Here is a 7,581-nt window from a genome sequence, read left to right as displayed (position 1 = left end):
TAATATGGATGGAGGTACAGTAAAAGGAATGAAAGGGATTGCAACTAGGAGCCGAAGGAACGCTGCAAAGAACATTTAGTAATGCCTACAGTGCACCCCGTAAGGTGCACTGACGGCACTAACCCCCACCCCCTCTCTCACCACGGGCCGGACCCTTATTAAACAGTAGTTTACCGATAAGTGAGTGAGTGAGGTTAGGGAAGACTGGGTTGTTCCACCATTCCTACCCTTTCCTTATTCTGATGTTGCGTGACACACACACGTACGTGAGACTTAATCTCACAGAAAAAAATAGTGCGTTCTGTATCACAAAGTTGAATGTACAAATCTTTCTTCTAACTCCGTTTCATTCGGTGAACTCATACCGCCTGAATCTCTCTCTCTCTCTCTCTCTCTCTCTCTCTCTCTCTCTCTCTCTCTCTCTCTCTCTCTCTCTCAGCAGCACTAGAAGAAATTTTTGACTTAAGATTCCACCATTCCCCATGTTTTTTTTTATACTAGTTAGATTTTTCCCTCCCCACGGACTTATCCATGTCGTTTTGAATGTAGTATCCCATTGAGTCCCTAAATTAATTCGCAAGTTCGATTAACTTACCTACGGAAAAGAAGAGACCACGGGAAAAAGTATATAAAACATCACGATATTTGCTTGCGAGAAAATGATGTTTTCGTTCGCTTAGAAAATAAAAAATTAAAATACAGTTTGTTTTCTCTTAGGAATAATGCCACTTAATCAACGTTGAACTTAAGAAGAATGGATTAAATTCTGTATTGCCTTTAACAATGAAGTATTTTTAAGGAGTAGAGAAAACGTTTCCCATCGTTTGGACTTGTGAGATTTTTGGAGGCAAGCCGTTTAAAATAGCATGGCTCGATCAAGACCGTTATTCCAAAGAATAAGCCGAAGTTCCTACTACTTTCCCCATTTGATGTTACCTTACCTGTTTTCTCTTGGAAAGTTTAATATGCAATACACAGCATTTGTAATTTTTACATTCTAAATGTACACAGCTTTTACAGAATATTTACAAATTTATTTGTAAAATTGTCATTGTTATAGCATTGCATATTTCTTTTGAAAAATTTTACTTTAAATTAAATTAAAAATTTTTGCACTTCTGAATTATCTTCTTTGCTTGCCCAAATTCTGCTAACATGCTTGACAGTTAAAAAAAATAGCGTTCCTTTGTTTCCTAGTTTTCCAGTTCGAAGGCCAACATCAGTTTTTAATAAGCTGTTCACGTACAACATAAGCCATTTTTGCTAGCTGCTTCTTGAAACAAATCTTACTGGTATGATGTAAGAGAAAAATTAATTACTTGGCATACAAATGATATTCTGTTTCTCCAGATTCATCAGAGCATTCGTCAGATTTGATACTTGCCATGTTCTGTCTTAACTATTAGTGCATTATAATACGTCTCAGTACACTAGTCTGGTGCCAGACTCAGTGCCCCAACATCGTTCTCCTAACGCTCGCGAAGGGGAAAGTGACAAGGCAGAGACTGTTCCTGAACAGACGTGGAGATTTATCTGTGCAATAGGGGGCTGAAGGCTTGAATGTTAGTTGAGCATATGTTGAAAATTTAAGAAATCGTACACTTATTAACTTGATGAAAAATCGTGTATCGTATTGCTGAGATCCTGAAGCTTTTGTCGCTGCTGAGCGAGAGAACAATAAATCACTGAACTGTGATTCACTTTTGTTTGATCCTACCATCAGTGCATAAAAAAGGAACCACTTTCTTTCTGTCATTCATATTAATATTGTAATTTATATACACATTAATATATATATATATATATATATATATATATATATATATATATATATATATATATATATATATATATATATATATATTTATATATATATATATATATATATATATATATATTTATATAAATATTTACAAATATTTACATATATATAAATATATTTATATATATAAATATATACATATACATATATATACATATATATTTATATATAAATGTGTGTGTGTTTGTGGCTTTAGACAGGAGAAATGGGGGGGGGCCCGTGGTTAAAGTCTGGTTCCTTACTCAAACCAATACTGTAGCATATAATTCCATTTTACTCTGCGGATAATTGTCACAAACTGCAATGATATCCAGAATTTAGAAGTAAAACACTGGAATTTCAATATCTGCCTGGGAACTGGACTACAGATTCACAATTGCATTGCGAAGGGAAAAACGGCGTCAGGATAAAATGTCACGTTCATGTCATAGGGGGGAATGGAGGTGCTATGTTTGTTCTCTCTCTCTCTCTCTCTCTCTCTCTCTCTCTCTCTCTCTCTCTCTCTCTCTCTCCACATTATTTTAACCCATATTGAGCAGGTTTGATGGATTTACAAATCGTAGGTGAAGTCCAACCTTGCACTCGCTGCTTTGCTCGTGATTTTATTTATTCCCAGATTATTCTTTTCTTTTCTTTAGAATGGTAAAGGTAGCGGTAAAAGTAGCACTGATGGTAGCTTTTTCTTCAAGGTGGCTGAGATTAGGTATGTTCAGCCGTGAAACTTTTAGCGCTTCAATTGTGGGTGATGGTTGAAATTGTACCGTTCCTTGAAATTTTCCGAAAAATGCAGTATTTGACATTCCATTCAATCTTTTATTTTCAGTAGAGATTATCAAAATGCCTTTTTCAACTAGGTAAATTTTAATTTAATCTACATTTTTTATACCTAAACTGTAGGCTACAACTGCGGTTCAGGTCATTAAGTCTTTTACTAGTGTAATAACCTTGTACGTTATAACATCGCCGTGCAAATCAATCTTGAATTTATGGTAAAAATAAACTTACCCTATCTCTAAAGGTTCTAACGCCCTCTAGGTGTGAATACTGTTGTCAGGCAGCACTATTATCATAAACTGTTTTCGGCTTTCTGTTAAAAAATATGGCCGGGTTACCGTTAACCTAATCTAGTAAATCTTGCTTGTTTTTTCTGGTATTACTTTCTGTGACATCACTGCAGGTTGGTTCACTTACTATACTCATAAGACGACGCCACGCGAGCGATTTCTTCAGTCACTTTGAAAAGCTTTGTTACCAACAAAGGTACCTAAAAGTTGCTACACGTACCGAATTGTTTGCGACCATAAGCAGGCAGATTATTCCCCCCGATATGTATTTAGCATTGCATTACGCTTTATTGCTATATATTTCGTGATTGTTTGTTTGTCATCCTTAAGGAACAATGGATACCTGTTGTACGCGAAATTGTTTATAAAACCGTTTACCTACATGCCCTAGGCCGAGTCTAAATAAAAAACTGAAACTCGTGTTCTTAGAATAAGTTTTATAAGTCGAATAACAAAGGTTAAATTTTAAGCTCTGTAACTGTACAGATCTGACTTGCTTGGGGGAACGTACTGAACAGCCTTCCCCCTCTTTCCTTTCGAGTAAGCATGCTCGACTTCTAAAGACACAAAAAGATGTCAGGAAGTGTGTCCGTGTGACACCAATTTCATGCAAACAGAACATCTCTCTCATAGAACCTTTAGGGAGTGGTAAGTCTTTGCCTCCCACATTTGTATCGGTGTATGTTTGAAAGCACAGGACTTGGCCAAACTCTTCAGTTTTGTGCTTTTGATTTTCAAGTTGGTTTCCTATTTTGCACATGAATTATCTGTTCCTGTTGTGGCTGTTAAATCTTGCTATTTCTCTGTTATAATGGTGCCGCTCAAGATTTTCTTTGCCTGATTCCCAAAATGACCTCAGGTCTTTCGTACAGCCATGATGATATTAATATGCGACTTCAGGTTGTTTCGCTAGACTCCGTTTCGTCTACGTAAGAAAAAGGGTAAAGGTCCAATGAAGTTTTAACTTATACATCTGTGAATATTAAACGATGAAAATGCACTCTCTCAGTTAGGTATTAAATGTATGATTCTTATAAAAAAAAAAAAAAAAAAAAAAAAACTAGCAAGAGAAGCCTGTGGGAGCTTCGAAATAAACCGTTAAGGATAAGAGGACAGATTTTTACACAAAAACGAGTAGAGGGGAAGAGAGGGTGGGATGGGGAGGCGTCTGTACTAAAGCGAGAATATGGTTTATTTCGCTTGTCAGGTCCGTTGTACAGCAGCTGGATTAGTCTCATGTCCGAATGATAACGGACCTTTTGACATGACTGTTAGAAGTAGTGTTTTTTAATAGTTATGGTTTAGAGCAGACAAACTGTAAGAAGATTCCCTACTTAACCATCCCCAATCCGGTGTCAGACTTGCCCTTCTTTCCACCACCTGCATCTATGGGGTTGGTGCTACTCGTTTTGCAGAATATCAGAGTCCATATTCCGTCGGTATGCCACGACATTACACTTGTACCGGGGCTCGTTTTTCCTTTGTCTCCCTAGCCATCGTTAATGACCATAATCGTTGCGACGCCAGTTTATGTCATCAAAATCCACCTGACAGTGTGATGTACATGTAATCCCAGAGTTACAGAGAAACAGTAATACTTCATCACTGAGATGGCTATGCCTTTGTGCCTTCATTTATTTGCCTTGGTCATGAGTCGTCTCCTTCCTTTTGCTTTTGTTTATATTTAATTATAAATGTTTCTTCTCATCAGTTTTCTTGACTTTTGTCGTATATGAATACTATTCTGCCGGAACTTGATGGCAATTTTAACATCTTTGAGAATGCATGTGCATTCCAAATAATGACAATGAGAAAGACGCGAAAGGAAACATAGATTGGGGAACGGAACGGGAAGAAGAGGCAGTTCGCAAAGTAAAACAAGAAAATAGTTAGGGAAGGAAGTAAAAGATAGAAAGAAAGAGGGGATTTTATAGTAGCGTGAGAATGCAAGGAACAGCATGCATAATATACCATTAATAATATGTGTATGTGTGTGTGAGAGAGAGAGAGAGAGAGAGAGAGAGAGAGAAAGAGAGAGACTGGGTATGCTAAAGCAAGATAGAGCTATATACCGGAATATTAGAGAGAGATGGGGTTGCTGGGATTGGATAACAAAATGAGAGAGAATTGTTTGTGCACTAAAACGAGGGAGGGGGAGGAAAGAGCTCCTACAACAAAATGAGAGAATAAGAAAAGCTTTTACGCCATAATGAGTCAGGGGAGTTTTCAATTTTAAAAGGAAAGAACAGGGAAAATCAGTTCCACATACAAATGAAAGAGAGACGGGGGGTGGGGTGGAGAGATCACCGTACACTGAAATAATAATAACAGTGCTTAGTACACATCCTGCGTCCCATAGGGCTAAATGACAGCGGAACTGTCAAGGAAGCAGACCGATCCCCTCTGAAATCATAGCTCCGACTCTCCCCTCCGAGCACAGTCTGCTAATTCATATGCTATGGATAATTGATACAGCCCCATTGCTCTGCTGACTAACTAGGAACGCATCACGGGAGAAATTCTTAAACGATCGAACTGAAACCCGCTGCTGTGGTTTGATAGTTGTCAAACCAAGGAAATTTTTACATATTTTTTACAAGTACTTTAAACTAATATTTTTAATGCATATATAGTATTTTCATTTTGACATTTTAACATTTTTAACTTCTTTGAAACTTTACACAAGCAACAGTGAAGTTATCTAATATTAATTGATCAAAGTGAGGAGATGATGATGATGATAAACTACATTCTGCTAGTTATCGTTCACGTGATCTGGTACATTTTTTCCATTCTTAACGTTGAAAGGTCTGGCTCTTATTTCTGTTCAGCAGCGCGAACTGTTGCTTGGACGAGCTACTTTTATTGCTTTGTACTTGGGACTGTTAATGTGTCCCCGAGTTCTAACAGCAGCAGTGAAAACCCATCTTTATTTCTTTCATATTTCGAGCAAAGGGAATGGTGAGGGGAGAGAGAGAGGGGTGGGGCCGGGGAGTTCCTCAGCCTGAAAAAAAATATAATCGTTACTGGGCAAGATGTGGATAGTATGGGAGAAGTTAGGGCAAATAGCGGAATTTGTGGCGAAAACCGTAACTTAAAATAAAACCAAAATAAGTTTTAAGAAAGAAGTCTCTGCAATAATTAATCAGTGTTAAAAGATTTCCCAAGTTGGAATGGGTTTCTGAGCAGTCGTAAGATTTCCCTCCTTAAGAAAAGCGAGAGCAAAGAAGAAAGTGAAATATGTCGGCGAAGAACGACCCGGTAGACTTATATTAAAAAGTTGGAATCCACGCGGGGTTGTTGGCAGATCACAAAGAAACAGCTTCATGAATTAGCCGTGAGAAAATCAAGAAAAGCTTCGAGCCTTTTCCTCAAATTATACAAGGTCGAAAACAGAGCTAGAAATTGCATTTCAAACACGAAAGGAAGCTCCGTCTGGCTTGCAGGAAATATAGCATGGAAGTTATCTGAAATCCTTTAAAACTGAGAATTCTAAATCCTGTTCGAACGAGTTTACAAGACCATAACCTGGTCGGAGCCAAGAGGGTACACGGCCAGAATTCACTGACGTTAATGCACAAATTTTTGCATGGAACTTTTTTATTATGATGTCGAGGATTTTAGAATTCTATTTATTAGTGGTTAAGAGGATAGTAAGACGTGTACGATACTCGTAAAATTATAAATAATGTGCTCAGATATTTTCAAGAAGTCTAGTCTGAAAGGAGAGCGTTTTTGGCGTTAACGAAAAATTGAGTGAAATCTGATCCTATTGAGACGTCGTACCATTTAAAAACATTGTCTGCATTATGATTGCAATTCCCTCATAATAAATGTGCTGTACTGTGCTTTGGCTGGATTCTGCAGACCAAGCATTGCCCAGGTTATCGCATCTGAAGAAGGGAATATGCGGCACCAGACGTAGACCATTGGCGCCCTCGGTGCCATAATCGTTCGTCACCCCCCTGGCCACCCCTCCATCGAAATTTGGCTGGAGGTTGGATATAATACCCAACTCCATGAGTCTATTAGAACTCCGTATTCCATCCCATTGATTCTTAGTGCGTCTAGTCTCTAGCATAACATTATATCCTGGCAGGAAGGCACTAAATACTAGACCCAACAGTTCCGGTCTTAGCTAGACACGGAGGGGAGAATCTTGGCCTTCCAGGAAACGACGCTGGCTTTACGATGAATCCGAGGATGCTCGTTATCATCTCCCCATATTCTGGCCCATATACGGTGTATACATGATGCAGCCAGTGGCAGCGGAGGAAGAAAAACATATTGAGATATGCATGCTCAGGTGATAAAACGTCTTACCCATAAGGGATATATCGTCTGGTGACGATTCTTCACCTTTCTTATACATACTGTATATATTTATATATATATATATATATATATATATATATATATATATATATATATATATATATATATATATATATATATATATATATATATATATATATATATATATATATATATATATGTAAATATATATACTGTATATATATATATATATATATATATACATATATATATATATATATATATATATATATATATATATAAATATAAATATATACTGTATATATATATATATATATATATAAATATAATTTCTGTGTGTGCATGCACGTGTGTAAAAGTGAGTTCGATATCAAGAGGATTTGTGACTGGCTGTATATC

Source organism: Macrobrachium rosenbergii, chromosome 58 (genome assembly GCF_040412425.1).
Source record: "Macrobrachium rosenbergii isolate ZJJX-2024 chromosome 58, ASM4041242v1, whole genome shotgun sequence".
Lineage (NCBI taxonomy): Eukaryota > Metazoa > Arthropoda > Malacostraca > Decapoda > Palaemonidae > Macrobrachium > Macrobrachium rosenbergii.
This window is presented reverse-complemented; position numbering follows the sequence as displayed.